Source organism: Macaca thibetana, chromosome 1 (assembly GCF_024542745.1).
Source record: "Macaca thibetana thibetana isolate TM-01 chromosome 1, ASM2454274v1, whole genome shotgun sequence".
In the NCBI taxonomy this organism is placed as follows: Eukaryota; Metazoa; Chordata; class Mammalia; order Primates; family Cercopithecidae; genus Macaca; species Macaca thibetana.
In genome coordinates, this window is record NC_065578.1 from 194,267,886 (window position 1) to 194,294,861 (window position 26,976).

At 39.0% G+C, this 26,976-nt stretch overlaps 1 long non-coding RNA gene across 2 annotated transcripts in view; it reads left to right on the forward strand.

Annotated features, from left to right (window-relative positions):
* The first annotated feature begins 39 nt into the window (after positions 1-39).
* The window catches only part of LOC126950821 (uncharacterized), an 89,944-nt gene continuing 63,007 nt past the window's right edge, over positions 40-26,976 (forward strand). The window contains exons 1-3 of one of the 2 annotated variants that reach the window (XR_007724298.1): positions 40-217; positions 17,492-17,540; positions 23,285-23,404. This is a non-coding gene — a long non-coding RNA (uncharacterized LOC126950821). Of the gene's footprint in view, positions 218-17,491; positions 17,541-23,284; positions 23,405-23,473; positions 26,805-26,976 lie in introns of those variants that run through there. The other variant, XR_007724297.1, reaches the window with a different exon arrangement.

A 26,976-nucleotide genomic window follows, 5' to 3' on the forward strand; every position in this document is an offset into this window, starting at 1 on the left:
GTAAAGTCTTATCTCTCACTCATGTTGGAATTCCCCCAATTATGAAAAAATATCTGGATGTTCATTTCAGGTCAGATTCTCCACATAGCAGGTTTTGAGATAAAGATTTGCTTAACTGGATTTTAATGCACACGGACCAAACATTGCGGGAGGAAACGTTCAAATTTGAAGTGTCTTTCAGCACACCCAGATGTCTAGAATTACTTAGAAATATCTGGTATGTTTCTTATCTGGTTTCGTTTGTTTGTTTGTTTGTTTGTTTGTTGTTTTGGATATTTCTTATTTGTAACCATAATAACAAATGAACTATGACTTGTACCAAGAAAAAAGCCAGAATGCCTCTACATATTTTCCTAGAAACTAAAAAATAAGTATAAATGTGGGAAATATATTATCTAGCATGAAAACTGTTAACTAGGTGAACAAAGTTAGGCAACAGACTGAGCAGCTGTTTGACTTGACTTTTAGTTGCCATGGCGACTTTTAGTCAGGACACAATCCTGAACCATTTAAGCTGGGTGACCAATTGAGGTCACTGTATTCTAATTAAGCATTCCTCTTTGAAACAGATGACAGATGCTTTATGAATATTTTTCCTACATATCCTTAATACGCAAAGTTGATGTGCTTTCTTAATTTTGCAATTCAGTTATTTAAATCATATGCTTTCTTTTGTTGATTAATAGCCCTTGTTTGTGCATTGGAAATGCCATTATCCAAATGTTAACAATGTGAGTTATATCTAATATTTTTAAAGTTTGAAATATGTAACTAAAAAGTACGATGATTGACAAAAGATGACATAGCAGGTTATGTGTATGTGTATCTCTGTATGTGTATACTTGAAATTCAGTGCTTTAAAATAGTTGCTATTTTTGAAATAGATAAACTATAAAGAATCATGAACTTATTGATCACCATCAAGATTGTTATAATATCCTTGCAGTTGTACCTTAAATTCTGTGTCATCCAGTCTCTGTTAAGCAAGTTGGTCTTTATGGAATCATTGACAGGTCATTCTTAGCTTAGCAGATTCTGTTTTCCCTATGCATTGTACTTTAGCAAATCATACTGTACTCATTATATTAGTATAAATTTGGAATTAAGTAATCATAAAAATAATCCAGTTAGGACCATTGTTTTTGTTGGATTCTTTTGGTGCCTTCACTCTCAGATAAATAATGATCTACTGAGAACATTATTCAAATTCAAATGAGACTTCTTGTGTCTGTTTTTCCTTTATGTCGTTAATATGTCTGTGTTATCTGTCAATCATATGTAAGCTGCTTGATGGCAGGAGCCCGGATTTTTATACCTGCATAGCCCATGCAAGATCTAAGTCAAGTTCACATTTGGTCAGGTCTGTGGTGGCATGGGGCGATCAACCCTGCGGTGTGCAAACATTAACAAGAGACTGTCCTGGGCCCCCTGGCTCAAAGAAATGAAAAGGAAGAATGAGCTAGTCAGGAAACAAAACTAGAGGCAGGAAGAACAGTGGTCCTGAACTACATTGAGTCAGTGGTGGATTTAGGAAACCTACTGAGGAGAAGTGAAAAGGACAGACACTGGAAGCCAAAGTGGGCTCAATTGAGAAGGGACAGCGGAGGAAATGCTGGGCCTGGACAGAGCCAGAGAGTACATGAGAACCACTCTGGACTAGATAGAAGATGATGACAGGCATGAGGGTCAGGACCAAAGTTCATTAAAGTGGTTGTGGTGGAAGGCTGGGATTCTAAAGAAGGAGGACCAAATCTGGAGTGAAGGAGCGAGGAGAGAAAGAGAAGTGGGAATGAGGAGTGAAAGAGAAGTGGGAGTGAATGTGACGAGGGGCCAGAAGAAAGACATCTGGGTTCTGTTCCAGCTGCACTTATTCCTGGTCATCCCGTGAGTCTGGCCTGCTTCTGACAGATGCACATAATCAAATATGGTTTATGTAGCTGTCTCTGGACTTTGTTTGCCCTCACTTGCTCTCTTTTTTTCTCTCTAGCTCTCTCACTTTTGCTCTTGCTCTCTCTCGTACCATGAGACCACAAAATGCAATTAATAGGCAATTCAAGTTATTACTATCATAGATATTAAAACCAAGAAAATGACACTTCTAAGTTCAGCAAACTACATGAAAAACAGTAGCACGAATAAAGGATACCCGGCATGGTCCAGGATGGTAACCAAGAAAAATGGAGAAGTGGTGAGGGCAATTTGGAGATGGCCAGTGAAATGACAGCTGAACTTATTACAAGCCAGACAGCAGTCTGGAGTCTCTCTTCACGGTAGTTCTAATTTTGAAACAGTGATAGAAGGCAGATATTATTATTTTGCTTTTAAAATAAGGAAACTGAGGCTCAGAAAAGTGAAGTAACTTGCCCAACGTCACACAGCTCAGTGACAAAACCAGTATTCATATCTGGGTCCCTTTGACTCAAATCTGGGCCTCTTTCTGCTTCTTTCTGAGGAAATTCTCTATTTTGAGAAGATCTAGTGGCTTCTGGATTCCTCAGAGCCATGTCTTTCCTGGTGACCTTTTTCCTGATATTGATGAAAGGAACAGTTATCAGTGGAGTCTTACAGATTTACTCATGGGCATTCTGTGCTATCCCCCAGAGCCTTTGTTTCTTGACACATTCCCATCTCCCACTTACCTTGATGTTACAAATGGAATAGCACAAATGAATAAAACAGTTTTGATAGAAAATAATGTGATTCAAACCACTTATGTAACTGGTCTTGAATGCATGGTCTGCTGCTTCCTCACTGGAGCTAGATTTAATTCTTAATTCAGCCACAGAAGGCAAACTTGAGTACATCACTATTCTCTGTGCCTCTGGCCACTGCTTTCTGCAGGAAGGACATTTATAGAAACTAGAGGGATGAGGAAACTGCATCTAAACTCCCTGTGTTGGCGGGATCAGCAGTTGTAAGCCGCTAGGAAATTGCCAAGTACTGTTGAAATTTCCGTGCCTGATCCAAGATGTTGTTTACGCACGAGGCCCAAAACTTTCCGGTCTCAGGAAATACCAATGATCCTTGGCTGAAGTCAATATACCAAAAAACCTTAAGAAGTTATTCAGAAATTAATTCTGAAAGCCTCCCCTGGTCATACAAGGCAAGTCAAATACTGACATTGTATGTGGAAGATAAGAGTGCAATTAAACATTCATGATGGATCCAAATTTTATCTGGTCTACTTCCGGATGGTGCTGTCTGGGAGTGTGTGCTTCCCTATGAAAGGAGCTCAGTCAGAAGTTGCTTGGGATTCTGTGACTTTCTGCTGGCCTTTGAAGGCTTGGTATCATTAGTCATCATGGGATGATTTGTTTACCTTTTAGTCATATCTGATTAGGATACATTCATTCATTCATTGAACAAATATTAGCTGAGCCTCTACTATGTGCCAGATTCAGTGTAGGAACTGAGGACACAATGCTAAGCAGAAACAAGCACACTTCTTATATTCAAGGAGCTTATAGTCTAATAAAGGAGAAAGATAAATAAAATCACAGAAATACATAACTTCTAACTGTGAGTAATTTGGAGAAAATGATAGCCAGGTTTTGAGAATGCATAGCATGGATTGAATCTAGTCTGCAGTGTTAGGGTAAATGTCCTTGAGAATTGATGTTTGAACTGAGATTTGGAAAGCATGGACCACGGCTTGAACCTTGGGGACTGACGATGAATTAAGACTAGGATTTGACAAGTCCCTGGAAGTGTGCAGACACTAACATCTGAGTAGTCAGCAGAAAGCTTGCTTGGTTTTAGCTCTTAAGATGGTGCCATATTTCAGCAAAGGAGGAGCCCATGCTTGTGCAGACACAGCCTCATCCAAGTGTGATCCATATCCTCTCTCCAGATCATCCTTGATACCTGGTTTGGTTTGCCTTAGCCGTAACCCATTTCTCCTATATGTTTTACAACATCAGAGTCAATTGATCAGCTCCCTCTTGAAAGTCTTGTGGTCCATTACTAACTACTGAGCTGATTCTACCATTTGCTTTCTTCCTTTCCTGCTTTCTTACCCTCTATCCACCATTCTGTCCCCATTCATTACTGCATTTCTTCCAATTTTCTCTCTTTCTTTGATTGTTATATATACATTATAACTTCTGTTATAACTTATACATAAGTTGTATATACATTATAAATTATACACAAGTTCCAAGACTTCTAGACTGTAACTGTGACCACTGGAAATAGAGACAAATGCAATTCCTGTGTCATGCGCTCCTAGGTACAGTGAACAATGCACACAGGCATCTTTCTATGTGATCTTCCCCCACCATATAGCGAAACCTAGGTGGAGTTGAATCACCTTTATGATGAAATTTGCCCAAATCTATCCTCCTGTGGATTATCTTTACCTGGGAAATGCGTGCGCTAAGAGCTTTTAATAAAGGAACTGTAGTTCTCTTCCTTTATTGTGTTTCACCGAGGCTGCAAGAGGTGTGACACATAAGCTGAAAGTAAATTTAATAGGAAACTGAGGTTTTGTTTCCCTAGCAACGTTAATTCAGCCTTCTTACAAATGGAAACAACACTGGAGGCCTTTGTTTCTGCATTCCCAGCTCTACAGGGCAATGTGACATGCTGAGCACTCTGGAAACAGTGTGGTATAATAGAATTCTGCAGCATTTACTTTAGAATTTTCTCCCACTGAATTTCATACAACCTTGTGGGCATTCTGCTGGAGCTGATATTCATCCTGTTTGCTGAAAAAAAAATGAGGACAGAGGAATATTCAGTGTTGTGACTTAGTACATCAGGACATGCATTGTCAGCAGGGCAGGGCACATTATGCAAGGGCAGGAGGAGGAGTTTGGGGATTCAGGACCAATCATGGCTAGAAGGATCTCCCTGCTGTTCAAGGTCAAAGTGGACAATGATCCAGTAGCTCAGATATTCAGAGCTGGAGCACTGGTGTGTAGGAAGAGTAAACATACCACACATATGGCCACTTGTTCTTACCTTTCATATGTATCTTGAATATTTTATACACAGTAGAACAAGTTTTAATAAAAGTCTTAAAGATAGAGTAATCCACATTTATCCAATTGAATAATTTGCATTAAAAAGGCGTTGGTGAAATTTGGTCCATTTTCAGCATCTAGGAGATTTCATGGGCATATTTCTGGGAGTCTGGGAGGCTTTATATTATCATGGTAGATGTCCAGGGTTCTAGTGACAGACTGCCAAGATTTAAATGTTGGCTCCACCACTTACTAGCTGTGAGCTCTGGGGAAGCCCCTAACTTTTCTGGACCTCCGTTTTCTCATCCATAAAATGGTCACAATAGTACTGTAGGGTTGTAGAGCTGGTTAAATGGAGACATCTATTTAAAGCACTAACAATGCCTAGAGCCTTGTAGTAAGTGCTTAGTATGAGGTAGACATGGAACTGCCACACACTCCCACCTATTTGCGGCAGGAAGGGAGCACTTGCCAGATCTTCTTGAGCCCTTTGGGGAAAATTTCCCTAGAACAGACAAATGTAAAGTTTTTCCCTCACTAATTTCATGATAATTTGTCCCTATTTTGTAGCTGCTTCTCTAACCATGTGGTGGGGCAGGGGCTTGGGTTCATGGAGGATAAGCAAGGGCAGGAAGAGGTGGAGGAGGAAGAAGAAGAGGAGGAGCTGAGAAATCCAGTGGCTTCAGAGCTGCAAACTGGTTGCAACCCGCATGCCTTCTTCCTCTTTTTCAGTGAGGTTTGCCCATTCCCAGTAACTGGAGACGCTGTGAGGGACTATGAGTTGCTTTTATCCCAGATCCCTAAGAGCCAGCTCTGAAACCTAACTCCTCAATGTGAAGTTACTCCCCAGCTATTATGTAGCTCTGCATCCTGCAATAAGAAAACGTGATTAATACAGCAGCCCTGCTCATCCTATGAATCCAGAGATCTGCGTGGGTGTGATGTGAAGGCAGACTCTTTTTCACTCTTAAGGTTAAGCTCAGAAAAAAATAAAAAAAGGACTAACTCTCTGTTTTTCATCTTTCTTAAACATTTACCTTGCAGTTTCAGAAAATTAGAGGGCGTAGTATTCACTTAAGACAATGTTAAGACTTCAGACCAAAATCAACTGAAAGAGCAAATGCCACATTTTCTCTTCTTGTTTGTAACTGAGGGTACATGTCACTTTATTGAAGCCCTAATTGTGGGGCATTCCTCCTCCTCCTCCTCCTCCTCCTCTTTCTCCTCCCCACTCATATTCTCATGTTCCTGAGAGGTATTAGAGCACATGAGACATTCTGGCCAAATGCATTCTTGGGGAGAAATTGTGTCCTAGATACAGACACTAGGAAGGGCACCCTTTGTTACTTGTGATCTGGCCTGCAGACATCTCCCTGCATTTCCCCTCCACATATCTTTCCCACCTCACTCTTCAAGGGTACTAACCCTTGCAGGATTGCCTCTTATCTCCAGCCCTGGGCTTATGCTGGTGCTTCCACCTGGAGGACTTGTCCTCTTCCTGTACTCTCACCTCAACTTGTATTTTTGCAAACTCATGCTCCTTTAGACCAAAATATGATCTTCCTTGAGACACCTTCCTGACAACCCCCAATACCCTTAAGGCATTCTTTCCTCTGGAATCACTTAGACATTGTTCACATCTCACATTTAGCACTTGTCACATGAAACTCCATTGTATAAAAGTGGTGTGTGTGTGTGTTACTGGTTTCCCCTATACATAATGTTAACCTTAAGGATGGGGGCCAGGTCTTGTTCATCTTTACTTCCCCAATTTCTGGAATAGTTTTTACACAGAGATAGTTAATAAAAGTCCCTTTTATGTATGAAAGAATGAGCAGTGTCCAGCCTCCTCTGCCACCTTCCTGCCAGCTACTGGGCACCCTGGGAGGACACCTCCCTCAAAGCTCTCCTTGTTTCTCCTTTGACCTTCCAATCTTCCCTACTTTCTCACTTTTGGCTCTGCCCCGGTTCTCACAGGGGCTTCCTGAGACTCAAAGCAGATTTCCAAACCCAAAAGAGAGCAGCAGACAGTGCAGGAAGCCCATAGGCCAAGCTAACCATCATCAGCCCTATCATCGACAAAGGTAACTGACTAAAAGATTGGAGGGTCCAAGCATTTTCTTTTTTTAATCCTACCTTCAGTGGAGTCTGGTAGGAGCTGAAGAGAGGAGTGATTCTACAGTGCCAGCTCAGTCCAGTATCAGGTATTATTTTACCTCCTTTAAATCTTTTCTGTGCTGGTTTCATATTTTGTGGGAAGGTCCTGTCAATATTTTCTCATGTATCCTCTTCCACTGCATGTCATTAGTATCCCACAGTCTTGATCAAGCTTGACTTCTTCACATCAAAGGTCAGTTATGTGAAATTCAAATGCCAATATGAATATTTATGGTCAGTAGTAGCTCGTGATTAGGTCCCAGGCTATTAGGTAGGAAGATAGTGGTATTATTTGACTGGTGCCTAACTGAAGCTAACTAATTAATTCCCTTGCTCTCTGTTTTTCTCTGGTACTTGTGACATCTTTGTGGAATGAATGTGCTACAGGAAACATGGTTTCTTGATTTCTGGGTTTATAGAAATCTGTGAACTTCAAGGAAATTGTCAATCAACATGTATTTTTTATTATCTGTTTTGACTTTTATGGACACTTTAGATGTCATGAGAGAAGGAAAAGATGGTCATGTAGCTTTTCCCCTTCTTTTTCTCACTTTTCTCTAAGTAGATAGTGTTATATGACTGGGTCTGAAAGCTACACTCCTCAATGGGCTTGATATGGGCTATAAATATTGGAGGCTGTGTGAAGAGCAAAAGGGTTACATGGATTAAGTGCTAATGTGAGGAGATCTCTCGGTGTCTATTGGCCAAGATGAGGATGATGGCAACAGCTAACACTGACACTTATTATTCTCAGGGTTTCCCAGGTATAGTCTCATCGAATCTAAATTATAAACTATTAGGTCTAGATGATTATTATACCCATTTTACAGATGAAAAAGATGTTGCCGAAGTCAGTTATCCAATTTTATGCAGCTTGTGCATGTCAGAGACAGGACTCAACCCTGAGTCTGTAAGATCCCGAGAGCCAGACTCTTCCCAAAGATACTATCCTGAGTTCTGGCTCACGTTGATTCCCTCTCCATTCTCAGGGTTCCTGAGTTCCTCAGGGATAGTTGTGAGCAGTTAGGAGCAGATGTGATTCTAGAAGACCCATATTTACATGAAAGATAAAATAAGGGATAATCATTTCCACAAAAAGGTTCACCATAGTGTCACTTTAAGGAAGAAACTCCCCAGCAACAGACAAAATACCAGTTGTTGTATGTAGATGCACACCACACATCTTTTCTTCAAGCATATAAAACAAAGCAGGATTGGATTTTAGTATTGGCCTGAGACACAGTTTTTTGGTGTTTGGACCCTGAAGTCATGTTGAAATGACTGCTGGGTATATTAGATGTTTTGATTTTCTGAGATAACTCAGTTAAATCATTCTGGAATTCTTACAGGTTTTCCTTTTATACTCTATATACAAGGGAAGCTTGGACTTTCCAGAACATTTACCTGGGTCTTATTATATTATATATGTAGAGAGAGAGTATTGTATGTATTATTTCTCTTTTTAAAACCAATATATGCCTTGTGATCTTTTCAATAGTGGGACATCAAGTTTTACCTAGTCAAGGAGTTTATTTTTTCTGCATGTCACATTGTGACTTAGTGGCCTAGATTTCGTCTCTTTTATCCCTGTAAGTGGGCGACCAGATTCAGGTTCAAAAGATGATTGTGGAGCCCTACTATGTGCTGGGCACGTCTCCTTATGTTTTCTTATGTTATCCTCACAACAACATCATCTTACGGCTGGGATTCTCAGATGGGAACTCTGAGGCTCAGAGGGTTTTTCGCTACTAACACGAAGTGAGATCAGCAGCTGGGATTTTGACTCAAGTTTCAAACCTTACAATAAGAATGGGGCTTGTATGATATCGAAGCTCTGTTCTCTATTTTCTGATGAATTATGTCTCTCCTCCCTAATAAGTCAGTGAATGGTTTATGGTGTCATTTAAAACACAAGTACATGAATAAAAATCAGATTTTACCTTTTTATGCTATTGATGTCTTCAGCATTTATACCTAATGTGATTGACATTGGGTTTCTCATGCCCATTAGTTGAGTTTGGCAATTATGAGCCAGTTGCTTAGTTTCCAGCAGAGACAGAATTTGGAGGTGGAAGGCTGAGCTCCTCAATGCCTTCTATCCCTGTCATTATCCCTCTGAGTGATTGCTTTGTGTCCTTTGGAGGTAGAAAACAATAACCAAATTGCTGCAAGCTATTTGTGAAAAAGATGGTGGGAGTTTTTAAAGGTTCATTTTTAACATTTATGTTTTGAAAAGAGCACATGTAATAAGATCATCTAAAACTGGGGTCCATGTTAAACTGAAATGAAAATCTGTCCAACCGGATCATAGTGTTTTTAGAATCATGTCAAAACTCTTCCTATCTCTCTTCTTTTGAGAGCCCCCAGGATTTACAGTGCTGTTGGCAACTGCCCCAGCAGTGGGTGCTGAGGGAGGGGCCAGGATCAGGAATGTCAGAGCAGGCTCCTTCCAGGGCTGCCTCCTGGGCCACCAGCATTCCAGGCAAGGCCTCCTTTCAACATCAGGGGCAATCTGATATGATGTTTGGAAAACAATATAATAAAATGAGCAAATGAACAGCACTTCTCTTTTGTAAGAGTTGCAGGGTGACTTTGCCTTTCGCCCATAAACTCGATTTGCCCATAAACTTGAATGCAGTTTTGATGAGTTTGTTTGATTAATTAATGAGGCATATTAATGAAGCCAGATTCATGCATTTGATTCCTATATGGACCACTTAGCTTTTTTTCCCCCACTATGTTGACTGATTGCACTTTTAAATCTTGCTAATCCACGGTCTTGATCACAGGCTGGCCAGTTGCCAGGCTCCTGGAAGGTACTTGCTGTTCCCTCTCTCTCACTGGTAAAGTGACACAGTGGGGGTGGGACTCTCTCTGAATATGAAGAGTGTGTATCTTCAGAAGCAGTTTCAATGGTACTCTAAATCCCTGTAAAATAGACTGAAATTGTCATCCTAGCTGAAACGTAGGAAGTGTGTGATGTTCTATGCCTATACCCCCATCAGTAATTGCACACATAATCTTGAGATTGCATGGACTGCACAGACTGCCTCTATTTTTTATGGAACCCTACCGCTTGTGGGGGGAGTCTTGAGGTAGGGGGGCATTGGACTTTAAGAGCACAGGCACTGTTTGGCAATGAAGTGTCTTGGTTTGAATTTTGGCTGCACCTCTTCGTTAGCTATTAAAACTTGAGCATCTCTTAACTCGTTTAATACCTCATATTCTTCATCTAGAAGATGGGCACAGGCCAGGTGTGGTGGCTCACACCTGTAATCCCAGCACTTTGGGAGGCCGAGGTGGGTGGATCACCTGAGGTCAGGAGTTTGAGACCAGCCTGGCCAACATAGTGAAAATATAAAATTTAGCAGGGCATGGTGGCGGGTGCCTGTAATACCAGCTACTCGGGAGGCTGAGGCACGAGAATTGCTTGAACCCAGGAGACGGAGGTTGTGGTGAACCGAGATCATGCTATTGCACTCCAGCCTGGGCAGCAGAGTGAGACTCTGTCTAAAAAAAAGAAGATGGGCATAATAAATTTTCAGCCTCATGAGGTTGTTTTAAGGACAAAATAGGATAATCCATGTAAAAGCACTTAGTACAGTGCTTTTAAATAATAAATCCTCAAAAAATGTTAGCAGTGATTAGTATGCTAATTTCCATCTTGTGGAAGGAAAATAAGGATGTAGTAGATGAAATAATTTATAAAATCATCTTCTGGTGCTAGGTCTGGCTTGATAAAATATTAAAATACATTCTGTATAAAGGTTAACTTTCTGCAGTTGAGAGGCAATTGAGATAATTGGTTAAATATCATATTTAATGTATGAGGAACAAACGGAAAAGTCAGATGTGTTAAATTTTCATTTTTATTTTAAATTTTTTGGCAAGAACCTTCACACCAACCGATCTTCGTAGTTTTCTTTGGTAACAGAGCAAATCCAAAGAGGCTTTGGTTCGTAAAGGTCCATTGACCAATGAGAGGCATGTGGTGAGTCACTTATTCTGAACCAAAGATTTCCCATTGTACAAAAGGGATAAGAAATCTTAGTTCACTGGGTTCTCATGAGGCTTGAGTAGGATAGTTCATATAAAAGGACTTCCTAATCCACAAAATGCTTCAGAAAGTAAAGTATATTATGATTATTAATATATTAGGTGGTTGAAGAGTTAAGGGACAAAGAAGCTCCTTAATTCCTTGAAAACAGTGCAAGGAGGTAATGCTGAAGGCCAATGTAGACCCAGCTCTCCTCTTTTAGATCTGTGTTATTGAGCAACCACTGGACAGATGGCATTGTATTAAGTGAGCTTGCTCTGAATCTTACTGATGACACTTTTCTATTTTGCTCTTTGCCCTCGCTGGTCACATAAGACAGAACTACTCAACTTTTGTCATCCCTTTGGACATCTTGGTCTTTTTATAGGAAAGAAGACTTTCTACTTAAGGAACTGGAATGCATTTATTGATATAGAAATTATGTATCTTGTTGGAAAAAAATCTGTTCTCAGAGAATGTCTCACAAAGAAAACACTGAATCAGATGGTACTATTCCTGCAGATTCATTCATGAAAAACAGTTACCCCTCTAATAGGCAGTGAGGATGAGGGTCCTCAGGGTATTCATTTGTGGTTGTAGGGAAGTTAATGTCACTTAACTTAAGCTGGAAGGTATTTTATGTCCACAGTTAACATCTTTCTTGTTTTTTTTTTTTTTTTTTTTTTTTTTTTTTTTTTTTTTGAGATGGAGTCTCACTCTGCCGCCCAGGCTAGAGTGCAGTGGCACAATCGTGGCTCACTGCAACCTCTACCTCACAGGTTCAAGAAATTCTCTTGCCTCAGCATCCCAGGTAACTAGGATTACAGGCACACACCACCACACCTGGCTAATTTTTGTATTTTTAATAGAGATGGAGTTTCAACATGTTGGCCAGGCTAGTCTCAAACTCCTGACCAAGTGATCCACCTGCCTTGACCTCCCAACTTTTCTTGTTTTGAAAATGAGAAAACTGAGGCCTGAAGCATGTTAAATCTCCCACCATAAAAACATATCCAGTTTTATCTCTTGCCATATTTCAGGTTTTATTTCATGTTTAGCCATACAACATTGTTTTCCTTTTAGTCTTTGTAGTGTTCTTTGTACATTTTTATGTCTGATCCTTTGCGCATGTTATCCCCTATTTTAAACAGTCTATCTCCCCTACCATTCATGTGACTGCACCCTGCTCTATACTGATTGATATTAATAGTACTTCAAATTTTTCCATCTCTCTGTGTCTCATTCACCAGATTGTAAATCTAAAGGGAAGAACAATTTTTACCATTGTATATTATTGCATTCCTTATGCCCTGCCAAGCACCTGGCTCATTTGACATGTTGAATAAGTATTTATAGAATGAAAAAATAAATAAAACTATGCCACTATTTTTATCTTTAAGATTTTAATTTCCTAGTGACATTTTTATAGTCTGCAAGGGCCTAAGATCCATAAGCCTTTGGTGTCAAGATAAAACAATGAAGATTCCCTATTTCAATCTAAGCAAAGACCCAGTCATGGGTAAAACTGCTTTTCTTGTTCAGCTAAGTAACACCTCAAAGATATAATAAAAAATGGAAGAGATTATGGAAAAATGTTGGATTCCTATGGAGAGCCGGTTGTTTATGAGAAGACTTGTCTTTGGGAATAGATCTAGCTACATGAAGGAAATTGAAACCCTCACAGTGGAATATTTATTGGTAAGAATGACTCTCTATGTGTGGAGTAATTATCAGTTGAGGAAGAGGAACTGAAGAAGAAAATTCTTACCTTGAGGGTTTTGGGCACAGGGCTGGGCATTGGTTCAGTTCACCTTGGAAGCCTTCTTTTTATTTGAGGGCACAGCCCTAGGTAGCAGGCAGCCACATATAATTGTTTTTAATACTTCTGTTCCCCTGACTTGAATTGGAATACTCCCAAGGGCAAGGACTTGTCTCAGTCATCTCTTGACCCTTCAGAACTTGCACAGAGCCTGGCATAGAACAGACTTTCAGTAACTGCTTTTGAATGAATTATTGAATAAATGAGAGGTAGACACACTAAATAGTTCAGATGTTTTGGTGTTTGCATGTCCACATGTATACTCTGATGACTCAACACTATAGACAGAATGGCTGGCTACTTGCAAATGGCAGCCTGGGGAGTGAGTCCTTTGTCTAGTGTTCAACAGTGGGGAGGCAATCCACGGTGTCTAGTAAGGTGCTCTAATAAGGCCTGAGCCCCAGTGTTACTTATTAACTGTGTGACCTAAGGCAAGTTGTCTAGCAAACTTGGCCGCTAGTATCTCCATCATTTGAAAGAGCCTATAATATTATTTACGTCTTCGAGTGGTTGTAAGAAATAACTGAATTTACACATGTAAAATGCTTAGCACTGTACTAGTGCATAGTAAGAACACAGGAAATGTTGGTGCAAAAGTAATTACTGTTTTGGACCATGAATTTTAAATCATTATAACGAGGCTCAAGCACATCTTTATTAATCAAAATAGGAACCATTACAATCAACACATTTTTGCCTACAAGAAATAAGTTTGTTTATTCCTGTAGCCTAAAAATTCAAGCCTACAGATTCGGCAAACTCTTGGAAAGCATTTTCTGTATCCTGCTGGTTGTGGAAGTGTTTTTGCTGCAAAAAGTTGTCAAGATGCTTGAAGAAGTGGTAGTTGGTTGGCGAGAGGTCAGGTGAATATGGGAGGTGAGGCAAAACCGCATAGCCCAATTTGTTCAACTTTTGAGGCATTGGTTGTGTAACATGTAGTTGGGCATTGTTGAGGAAAAGAATTGGCCCCTTTTGGTTGAACAATGCTGGTTGCAGGCATTGAAGTTTTTAATGTATCTCATCGATTTGCTGAGCATACTTCTCAGATGTAATGGTTTTGCTGGGATTCAGAAAGCTGTAGTGTATCAGACTGGCAGCAGACCACGAAACAGCGACCAAGACCATTTTTTTGGTGTGAGTTTGGCTTTGGGAAGTGCTTTGGAACTTCCTCTCAGTCCAACAAATGAGCTGGTTGTCACCATTGTCATATAAAATTCACTTTTCATCGCACATCACAATCTGATTGAGAATGGTCCATTGTTGTTACATAGAATAAGAAAAGATGACACTTCAAAGCGATTTTTTTTTTATTTTCACTCAGCTCATGAGTCACCCACTTATCAAGCTCTTTCATCTTTCCAATTTGCTTCAAATGCCGAATGACTATAGAATGGTCGGCATTGTGTTCTTCAGCAACTTCTCCTGTAGTTTTAAGAGGACCAACTTCAATAAATACTCTCAATTGGTCATTGTCAACTTTTGATGGTTGGCCACTCCGCTCCTTATCCTCAAAGCTCTCCTCTCCTTTGCAAAACTTCTTGAACTATCACTCCACTGTACATTCCTTAGCAATTCCTGGGGCAAATGCGTTGTTGATATTGCAAATTGTTTCCACTGCTTTACGACTCATTTTGAACTCAAATAAGAAAATCACTCAAATTTGCTTTTGGTCTAACATCATTTTGATAGTCTAAAATAAATATAAAATAAACAGCAAGTAATATGTCATTAGCAAAAAAAAAAAAAAACCATAAAGCAAGAAATGTGCATTAAAATGATGTATAACACAACCATATTTATTTAAGAATGTATTCCAATATCAAATGGCAAATTCCAACAATGTAGAAAGCACAATTATGTTTGCACCAACCTGATAGCAACAAATGTTAACAACATCCAACAATTTTTGAGCACTACTATATCTGCGTGTTAATGTATGTAAGTATGGATGTATATGTATGTATGTATGTATGCATGTGTGTGTTCTCATATCCTCAAAGCAGCCCTGAAAGAAAGGTATTACTAATATTCATGTTTATAGATGAAGAAAGTAACACAGAAATGTTCAATTACCTGTCCAAGTTCATACAAACCGTAAGTGACAGAGCAAAGATCTGAACCTCTGAGTTAGCCATTGTGATCTCTTTGCTTTCTATTGCTTGTTTGCTAGTGTTACTGTTTTAAAAAGGAGTGGAAAGTCTATGGTCAGAAGTACTAATTGCATTAGGTTCTGTATAAGGCAGTTTAGTAACCTAGCCATATCGCCACACAACAGTTTTCCCACTCTAGTGTGACATTTAGCATCTATCTTTATATAATCTAGATAGCCGAGAAGTTTTCTGTTTAATTATTACAGCTATTTCAGCAAGCCACTGAGTTGAAAGTGAATAAAGCCACTAAAAGATATAAAGCTGTCTTTGGCTCAGATTTACCTCACTGGTTACAATCTCAGGGTGACCATAGGTGATGTCATGCTGCTATGTTTATGCTGCTCACTTTGGGTAAATTTTATCAAAATGTACTTCTTTTAGTGGAAACCAATCTATATGCAGGAATACCTTTTGAATCAGGAAAAGTTTGCATTAATGAAATATTGAGAAAGAGAAAGGAAAAAAGAAATGGTTGGGGAAGTTGTATTTCACTGAGGGAAAACACATGTTTATTTTTAACACACCCAATATTAGCATTGATTAGTGCTGTGGGATCCATCTATTTCTGTTTCTTCTGAAAGTGACCTCCCATTGGAGTCAGTCACTTTATCCCTAGACACAAAGCTTCTCACTTGGAAGCAAGAGTTATCAGCAGAGAAATGGAAGCAAGAGTTATCAGCAGAGAACTCAAATGGAAGCAAGAGTTATCAGCAGAGAACATTTACCATGTGTGTGAAGTGGGTAAACAGCTGGTCAGTCTCCATCTAGGGCTTTTATTTCTCTTTTGGAGCTGAAATCATTGGAAGAGGCCAATATGGACTTCTCTACTACTTTATTTCCCCCGAGCCTGGTCAGCTTCTTCCAAGGATATTACTGGGAGGAAGCTTCTAGGATTTCTGGGTATGTGAAGTTGGGGACTGAATGGGGAGGGAGGAAAGGAACAAAGGGCAGAGAAGTTCAAAAGGTGACAATGCGAGTACCTTTGAGGATAGCTATTCTTAACGCAAGTGTCCACATCAGGCAGTATAGATTCAAGGACCGTGGCTGGGCAGAAACCGTGGGCTTGGTAAAGGATGCACAGGAGGAGTGTGAGGCTAATACTGACTACAGTATTGATCAGATTGAACTTAAAGAATTTAGCTAGTTATACATCAACACATCTGCCAGATGCAGCCTCACAGCCCCTGCAAGTGGGGTCCTTATACATCAAAGCTCTTAACAGAGATATAGATGATTACTTCCTCTAAGACAACTCTGAGAAAACTGTGACAAGGGAAGGAGGCAATAGCAGAGAAAATGCTAAATATCTTTCTGCAGGCAACCAGTAGGAACTCTGGAGCTCTTGAGCTGTTCAATGAAAGCTCTAATGTGGCACTTCTGCCCAGAGGCCTCAGCACTCGTGGGTCATCACAGCCTTGAGAATAGATGTAACCGTGCCACAGGAGAATAAAAAAAGCTAAATTCAAAAGCACGTCATCAAACCAGTTTGATGAATAATGTTTGCCTACTGCTTGTATGCTTTTGAAAGAAACATAAAATCAAAGGCCAAATTGTTAGGACAGTACACAAAGCAGGTAGCTGGTTAGCGTGGCTTTACAAATTCCAAATCTAAGCTCCTATGTAAAAAGAGCAAGCCGGCTATTGAAAGGACTTTCGCAATTTATTTAGAAAGGATCTCATGTTCTAAGGCAACGACCACATTTTCCTTATTAGAGGTGAGCAAATACCTAAGTTCATGGCCATGAGATCAAATGTAATTAATAGAATGTTAACCCATTTCTGACATTAAATCCCCCAGATACTGAGTGTGAGAAGGAAGTAAAAAAGCCACTTCAGTGAGAGGCTGTGGCTTATAAAACCAAGAAGAAAAACCACCAGCATTGTTGCTTTTTGCTTTACATTTCTATAACAATGAATAGTATAATATAATTTTTATGGAAGCTGACAGTTTTGAGTATCACAAAGTTAAAAAGAATGGGTATTAGTATGTTCATTTGTAGGTGAAAAAATTGGGACTCAGGCTCAAATTCTCAGAATGAGTGCTACATCTCCTTTTATCCCCTCATATCAAGGCACATCCTATCATGTTATGATTGCTTCAAATTCTGCTTAATGTGGGAAGAAGCAGACAGGATCTGCCTAAGTTACATCCAAGCTGTCTCCTGGTAGGCTCCCAGATCGTTTGGGGTTATCCTAAAAAGGAGAGGCATGGGTAGTCATAATTCTGGTTTGATGACATGCAGAGGATTGATGATTATACAATAACTAAGAAATGAGCAATGAATGGCACCGTGTTAAGAACTTTCTGTGTATTACCTTCATAATAATCCATGAAATCAGCATTATCATAACACCTATTTTATAGATGGGGGCACTGAGGCACAGATGTGAAGTAACTTGCTGAAGGTCACACGGTAAGTTCAAACCCATCCAGGTCCATACTGGTGGGCCTTAATAGTTAATACTTTGTCATTAACTTTGTTGTCAATGCCATTCCTATGCATTTGAATGCATTTAGAGGAACAATTCATATAGTAGATTGGAGCACCGACTCGGAACCAGGAGGCCTGGGTTTTAGGCCCAATTCTGCTACTGATTAGTATGGTATCCAGATCTCATGCTCCTCATCTGCAAAAATAAGCCTTTATGCTACATAATTTCTATACTTTCTTGAAAATCTAATGGGGTATGTTAGATTAAAGTTTCTGCCTAGTTAGGTACTCAAGGGTCTTCATTTTCTAACTAAGGTTTAAAGATATTCTTCTGGCTTCTGCAATTCTGCAAGACTGTTTTAGTTGCCTTTGAAAAACTAAATTTCTAAGAATGATTTTGTAGAGTGCTTGAGCTTTTCAGAGCTCCTAAAAAGGTTCATAACTCATCTTCTCACATTGCTGCTTGTGTTGACCTTGGTATCCACCATCCACAAGCTCTTCAAGGCCATCCTGAAAGGTGGGTAGGAGGCAGCAGATCATTGTAGCAGGCACTGAGAGAGCGACTACCAAACATCTTCCCTTGGATTGCTTTCAGCAGCTTAAAAATCACTTTCACAGATTGTAGGGATTCATTTATTCCTCACAACACCATTTGAGGTAGGCACTAGCATTCTCATTTTGTAGATAAAGAAATTAAAGCCCAGACAACCATATATTTTGTCTAAACTCTAAACATTTATAAATAAAGACCTGAGTTCTAGCCTACATCTCCTGACTCTAAAGCTAAATATATTACCATTGCCTCTTTTAAGGAAGGCTGCGTAGGTAATTGGTAGGGCCCTATAGTGGCAGGTTTGACGACTCCGCTCTTTATCATCCGTGTGATTTGGGTAAGCCAACTATTTTCTGTGTCTCTTCTCTGAAATAGATTAATAATACTTACCTTGAAAAATTATTGCAAGGCTCAATGACACATCCAGAATTACCTAGCCGAGTACCAAGCACAAAATAGATGCTCAAAGTCATCATTATTTTCACTTCTCTATGTTTTAAACACTTTCACTTCTAAGGAGTTTATGGTTTTATTGTTGTAGTCTAATTACTACACAAATGAAGAATCTTAAAGATCTCCTATAGAAATAATTTTCTTATCAGTAAAGAGTAAAGAAGAGGACACATTAGAAAAGTGAAAAATTTGTCAGTCAATACATCAGAATAATCTGGGGCCGCAGAGTTTAGGCTTTCTTGCTATTTTTATGCCTCTTTATTCTTTTAGTTTCTATACTTATTTCCCTTTGTTAAACTCAGATTTAAAAAGTTAACTCACAAATGATATGATGTATTAGTCAGGCTGTTCCATTAGGCATGATGCACAGAAAACTAAACTCGAATGGAAAGTCAAGCAATGCAAAATCTCTATTCAGCATATACAACTGTGTCCATGGTGAAACATTCTCCACTTACACTGTAATAACAAAAAGACTGGTATGCTAAAAGAATAAATAAGTCTCCAAGCTAGAATTTTCAATTTTTCATGTTTTTACTAATCTGCATTTATTTTAAAACAGAAAATTTTATTTTGACCACCATCATCATTTTTCAGTTCCAGATGTTGGATGCCCTGCTGGTTTCCCCATCTGATTATTGAAATTGATTTTTGGAGTTGAGGAAAAGAAGGCAAATTATCACATATCAACCTATTATGCATGTTACGCTGTTTGCATTATCACATCTAGTCCATTTGACACTGCAAAGGAGCAGGTAGTGTTATCTGACTCAAGTCTGTCCTCCAATTCATCTCACCACCTCCAGGATTCCTTTATGCTCTTTGTCAAGAACTCTGGTAGAGCAAAGAAAATGGTGATGTTTGTCATGTTCAAAATCTTATTGACCAAGACAGTCCTCTCTCTGTCTCTCTCTCTCTCTCTCTCTTTTTTCTTTTTTCTTTTTTTTTTTTTGAGACAGAATCTCACTCTGTCACCAGGCTGGAGTGCAGTGGTGTAATCTCAGCTCACTGCAACCTCCACCTCCTGGGTTCAAGTGATTCTCCTGCCTCAGCCTTCCAAGTAGCTGGGATTATAGGTGCATGCCACCATGCCCAGCTAATTTTTGTGTTTTTAGTAGAGACAGGGTTTTACCATGTTGGCCAGGATGGTCTTGATCTCTTGATCTCGTGATCTGCCCGCCTCGGCCTCCCAAAATGCTGGGATTACAGGCATGAGCCACCATGCCCAGACGACAATCCTCTCTTAAGGAGAAGAAGGGGTATATATTTACCTAGGGGATTCCCTAGAGGAGGAGAGGCAGAAAGGCATAAGAGGAGTATAGTAAACTGAAATCTTGACATCTAAATCTAAGACCTGGCTCTGTCACTGTACCCCTTTGGAACTTTAGGTAAATTCTTAACTCTTTCTGGGTCTCAATTTTCTCTTTTAATAAGACAAAGATTTGGAATAATAAAACTCTAAATTCATTTCCAGCCCTAGGACCTTATGGTCTAAAATGAGACTTCTTACATGATTCTAGTTAGGGTAAAACAATTCAGGATTAATAATAGTTATGTTAAGTACACTAGGTTTTTAAGAGCTCAATTTTGCTTATGTATAATAATGAGTTTGACAAAAAAAGTGGATTAAAGATGAATGGTTGAAACCCTCATTTAGCTTCTCCCTAGACAGGGGGATGGATAGTTTGCAAGGGAAAGTTTATTTTCTAGCATTGTGCCAGAAGAAAACAGGATAGGTCTAATAATAGCCTAAAAGATGCAAGCACTTTGAGATTCTTGCTTCCATACCATAGTCAGATTCTCAGGGTCTCAGTGGACATAGTCTTGGAGCTGGGCAGGGCATCTTAAAGCAGTGATCATCACCTAGGTTTACGTTGAGATTCTTACTTTACAACGTGCCTTCTGCCCAGTGACTCATGAGTGACACAGACAGTTATGGGTATTGGGAGGAGGGAGTAATCACTTAAAGGTGACAATGTTGGAGAAAAGTATAAGGAGGTGACTGGAAGACTGGATCTTCTTTGAAGGTTGGGTATGATCTAGAGAAATAGAGAATAGTTGGGGTCTAAGAGCACAGAAAGAGATGGAATATATAGTGTAGTTGAGGAAAAATAAGTGGGCCAGCTTAACATAAGCAACTCTGACATAGATTCAGTCTTCTGAATCAAAACCAGAATTTTGAGGCACTCAAGAAAGAGGGGTATTAACTACATCGGTTATAAACTTTTTAAAAAAGTGACTTTACAGAGACTAGTCTGGAGTGGGTAGTTTCGATATCTTCATAAGGATGACCTTGCCTTGACTCATTCTTTAGCATTATTATAAAATAAGTAATGCTATTAAAAATTTCATGTGTACATTGAGTCTTGAATTTCTTTTGGCACCTCCTGTGTCCATTGATTCAAAGCAAGGAAGCTGTATTCTCTTTCTTGAACTTTATGAGTTTGAAGTACAGTCCATACTATTGAGTGAGTTCTATGGGGCCATTGTCAAATCTAAAAGTGCTTTACAATGCTCCTGAGTAGATGGCATCCCACTGGGGTCATATCATTCACTAATTGTAGGTAATGTTCTTGGATGATAGCAAAAACCATATATAGCTCTAATAGCTGTTCTACAGATAGGTCCAAGTGCTATACCAACCCAACCCCAGTCTGGTTTATGTAAACCAACTATAAAATAATTTGCATGCAAAATATTATTTTACAAACTCCAATATCACAGGAGTAAACTATCTATTGAGAAGGCTTTGAATACTTGCATAAATGTTATATAAATGTTACATAAACATGATGGGCTTTAGTTTGGAGTCTTTGTTAATATAAACATTTTTAGAATTATCATAACCTAATTTATTTTTAGCTCTAGACTAATTAATATTTATTCATAACCTATGTCTTTGCTAACTTGCCTAACTAAAAAGAGCCTCTGATGTTTCTTTCCCCTGGTATAATTAAAAATTAAAATTTGCCATCAGTAACTTATAGAAAACGTTTTTTCATGCTTATTTTTATCTCTTATACATTAGTATCTTTGAAGTCAAAATTGCTCTTTGGAGTAAAAACTCTCTGTCTAGTTGTTTAAAGAATCTATAAAATCTTTCCTTCCTTCCTCCCTCCCTCCCTTCCTCCTCCCCCCTTCTTTCTTTCTCTTTCTTTCTTTCTTTCTTTCTTTCTTTCTTTCTTTCTTTCTTTCTTTCTTTCTTTCTTTCTTTCTTTCTTTCTTTCTTTCTTTCTTTCTTTCTTTCTTTCTTTCTTTCTTTCTTTCTTTCTTTCTTTCCTTCCTTCCTTCCTTCCTTCCTTCCCTTCCTCCCTTCCTTCCTTCCCTTCCTCCCTTCCTTCCTTCCCTTCCTCCCTCCCTCCCTCCCTTCCTTTTTTCTTCCTTTTTTCCTTCCTTCCTTCCTTCCTTCCTTCCTTCCTTCCTTCCTTCCTTCCTTCCTTCCTTCTAGCAACGACGATAACATTTAGCACATATATACATTTTAGGAAGCAAAGCATGGGGAATCAGAGGCAAATTATCCCCAAATCTCTGCCTTCTAGGAATACACAACCTAAGAGAATTAGATCTAAATAAAAACTGTAAGCTACATGTAGACTGAGTTGTCCTGCTTATTGAGATTAAAATGAGATTTATTTCAACCCTAACGTGTAAGCTGTAGTAGCCTTGAATCCCTCCCAATCTTTCCAAAAGTACTTTTGAGAGGGAGGTTGGAGGGAGGGAATAAGTGGTGATTGGTATGATAGTCACATGCCCCTTAACATTTCTTGCTGCATATGCTGTTCTTCAAATGCTGTTTCTGCACTATATTGCCCAAGATGTGAAACACAGTCTCATTACCCCTGACAATTTCACTCACACAAGACATTTGCTTGTGTGGTAGACTTTGCTGAAAGCTTGAGATGATGGAGGGGTTTCACACAGCCCATTATTTGCCCCCCTCCCTTGATACACATCCTTTTCTCCATCATCCAGGTCTCCACCCTATTAACACAGAAGAGAGAACCTTAAGAGGATTTTTGGAAAGTAAGGAATGGGATAAAGCATGAAAGATGACCAGGTGCTAGCCAAGTTGTCGGACACTTTGCTGAAGAGAGGGAGCCCTGCCCTCGTGTGATAGGCAGAATCTTCATCTTTCTTCTTCTTGCTTTCCTGTCCATGGACTCTTTCGTGTCTGCTTAGTATAAGCCACCAACTCCCATCTCACATTTCAGTGACACCAAAGAATAGCAGAGACTTTGAAATTTTCTTTCTCTTCTTTTGCTTCTCTGGCATAAAGGAAAGTAAGCACTATACAGATTCATTGATATTGAATTAGGCCCTTTATATTAGAAGAAAAGAGTGACTTTTAAATGTTATTTTTTCTCTCTTTACAATTACAACACATTTCTATCTAGTCCCATCCTACAGTTGAGTGTTAATATCTCATTCAGTGGATGATGGATTCTTTATTTTTCATCTTAAAATTAAATAGCTATGTTCTATACCAGAGAAGTGCTCACTGGCTACTAGAGAATTCACTCCCAAATGAAAAATAAATGACATTAAATACATAATTCTGTCACTGCTAGAGCACTGTATTGTTTTCTTGTCATGGTCAATAGATACTTGTTCACCTTTTGGCAGCAGTGAAGGTAATTTTAAATTTTAGAAAGGAAAAACTTCCAGTTATACAGGAATTACTATTCTAAAAGAAATGTGTTTTCTGAATTTAATCTTTTAGATCAAAATGATAGAATTGTAAAGTCAAAAGGAGAAAAATTGAGGATTGCCTGGTTTGTATTATCATGAGTTCTCAAATGTTTATAAAGGCCATCTAAGAGTGAAAAGACAATGGAAACACGTAAGTCATTTCCTAATCTTATTTTAACCTTCAGGTTCAAACTTTTTATAGAATAGATGAAATGATAGGTACTTCATTGATTATCTTTTCACATAATCCTGTTTATCCCATAAGTGGAAATACTTCTCAAGAGTGAAATAGCCAAATGGAGGAAAAGGTCTTGGATAATAGCACACATTAGTCTTATTTAAAATTGTCATTCCAAATTATGATAATTTGTTTCCAAAGATGGCCGCCATAAATTTCTTCTTTCTCTGCACCTATGCACAATTCCCACATCAAGAGGTGAAGTCTAATTTCCCTCCCCTGTTATCTGGACTGACCTTCAGTTTTTGTTTCACCAATACAATCAGGTAGAAATGATATTGTAGCACTCCCAAGGCTAGGTCGTAAGAAACTTTGCACCTTTCCCCTGGGCCACATGGAACATTCCTCTTGGGATGCTCTTGAAACGCATCAGTCATACTGTGAGAAATTCAAGTCACATCCAAAAACCACATATAGAAGCTTCAGTAGACAGTCTCAGCAGAACTGCCAATCAACAACTGGCCATATGGTACAGCTATCTTGACCATAAAACCCAATTGGGCCTTCAAATGATTCCAACCCAGCCACCATCTGTTAGCACCTACTTGGGAGACTCTGAGCAAGAACCATTCAGCTCAGTCCAGTTAACCTAACAGAACTTTAAGAGATCATAATAAATTGCTATTTTGAGCCACTAAATTTTAGGATGGTTTATAGCAGAGCAATAAATAACTGAAACAAATACAAATATTTTGAATAATCCACCTGTTTCTTCTTTTTTCAACTCTTTGCATAGTCTTTTTTAACCAGGTACTATGCTAGGTGCTGGTGATAGATTCAAAGATGAAAGAGATATAAGATGTAAAGCCTGATGTATTTTCATAAGGAACATTTACTTGGTGAGACAGACAAATGTGTAGAAGAATATTATGCCATATGATAAGTGATACAAAAATGCATATGATTCCTGAGAGATCACATAGCTTTGGGAAAATGAATTGACTTTTTTTGGGAAGGTTATTAATAAATAAAACTGAAAACTAAGCAGAAGACACAGAGAATCACCTGAGCACTAGCATGGGGCAAAGATGGCATGTGGAACTTTCTTGGAATTGCAAATAGTTCAGTCTGGCTGGGGCATAGAATATGAAGACTAAGTGGAGAGATATAATTGGGAAAGTTGACAGAGAGCTCAAAAACGTCCTTGTATACTGTCAAACGAGTTTGGATTTTATTATGCAATGTTAAATTCTAGTCATTTTCATCCATTCATCTTTTATTTTACCTTACTATCCTTCAACAACTAAAAAATATTCATACTCCTCCAATGGCTAAGTTAAAGGATCTTGAGGACAGGAAGAGAGTCACATTGTCTGATTTATGATTCAGGATGATGGAATCTTTTGACCAGATTTCTTTTTTTTAGATCTTAAAATGCATTCTCTTCAGTGAAGCCATCTTTGGGGTTAGTCATTACTCTCACCTTATCTGTCATCTTGACTCCAATATGCTATTCCTCTTCTTTTGGTCTAGACTCTCCAATTTTAAAGCTATTTTCAAGTTAAGGAAAGGTCATTTTTCCACAGTTCAGTTCTCTGAAAAACTTACATCCCCCAGTGAAAGTCACAGTCCAGGAGTGAAGCAATCACGTGCTAGAACTTTAAGGCCAATTGGAAAGTCTTTACAAACACTTGCCTTGGTCAATCTTATTTCTTGCTACAAGCCTGAAAATGCACAGTCCTAAAAAATATGTTGTCTCTGTGCACACATGTAATTTTTAAAAAGGAGAGGGCAATACGAAGGGAACTGAGGCTTGATCACCAAAAATCAGCACAATGAAAACAAATGATAATGAATAATGAGCACTAGAATTCAAATTACCAGATGTTTTAAAGAGATGGAGTGCCAGTTTTCAATTCCATTTTGAGTACCACATTACAAAAGAACTATTTTAAAAATAAAAAACTGATTGAGGGAAAAGAAAAACAAATAAAAGAATACCTAAACTACTGAATGATCTCATTTGCTCCTGATAAACTTCAATCACATCTTCTTACTCCATTCCCAGTTCTTTTATAGTATGAGTAGCAGCAGTTCTCTGATCTTCAAAGACAAATCTGAGTGAATTCATTGGAACTCCCTGTCTTTGACAGTATGATTCTTTGAGTTTCTTCAGATGTGTTGTCATTTTCACTTTGAAGTGAATCTCACCACTATCCTGTCCTGTGACTTTGAGTTTAACATATTCTCATTCCTTCTTATTCCCCAAGTCATTGGTTGAAGGTTTTGCCTCTTGCATAGCAGTGACCTCAGGTAGGCAAAACTTCATCTGGGGGTTTATAAATTGGTCTCCCTTCCGCACAGTACAATACTGTGGCTGCAGGGACTCTGTTCTTGTCTTTTAAAAGGTGGTATAGGTATGCGCTTGCTTCTATACAAAGGAAGAAAATGCATTAGAGAAGAAGAGACAGAATACATGGATGAAAGGAACGAAGAAGGGGAACTCAGAGCACAGGCAGAGAAAAGGCATTGGAGGACACTTTTCCCCACTGAGGAAGGTGGGAATAAGTTAAAGATGCATAAGTTTCTAAAGGCGTGACGGAAGGGGGCAGGGCGCAGTCAAGAAGCCTCTATGCAGTAGGTGAGAGCTGTGGCATCCAAGAATAATGGAGAGGATGGTAGGTAGGTGGCTTCTAAAAAAATGGCAAGGATCTGTAAAAGCTACTGTAGAGTAGTAAGATTGGACTGACTTGAGTCTCAGAGAAGGACTGCTGCATAGCTACACGGCCAAGCTAAGGTTTAAAAGAATGACTTTATATTGTCAGTAATCTGCATGGGTATGTTATCTTTTTTTCCTAGCACTCAGCAATTCAAGTATGACAGTGAGAAGGTGAGTGGCTGGATTGATCCAAGGTTATAACTTTTCTGGGCAGATGCAGTGAACTCAAAAACTGGATGACAGTTAAGAATACTGACAAAAGGGTAGTGAGAAAGATAGGACACAGGGTCTAAGCAAGGACTTGGACAGCTCATTCAGGTGAAAAAATGGGTTTAAAAGTAAGAAAGCTGAAATGATCAGGGGCTGTGGTTAGAGAGGTGTTGTGCAGATTGGAGACTGAGTGGGCTTTCCTTATGGGCACGAGAGACACAGGGTGATGTAACACTTCTAGAGAAGGGATTGTGAGCTATCCATGATGGTGATGACATCACTGGTCATCACCATCAATTCAGTAGGAGGTCAGTAAACTCCATCTATGTCAAGAGTGAAGAATGCTAGAGCTATAGTACAAGAGCCAACAGGAGCCTCAAAATAAGAGAGAAATACAGAAAGGATGATAAGGAACAGGCTGATTAACTCTGAAGCATTGAGCAGGTAATGTCTGAGTTTAGCTTTTAAGGATCAATAGGAGTTCTTCAAGCAGATGAAAAAGGTGATAGAGGAGATTTCAGATAAAGTCAGTATCACCTGCCAAAGTTTAGAGGCATTTAAATTATTTTCTAGCACAACATCCTCAGGAGGTATAAACCATAAATACATGTCCCCA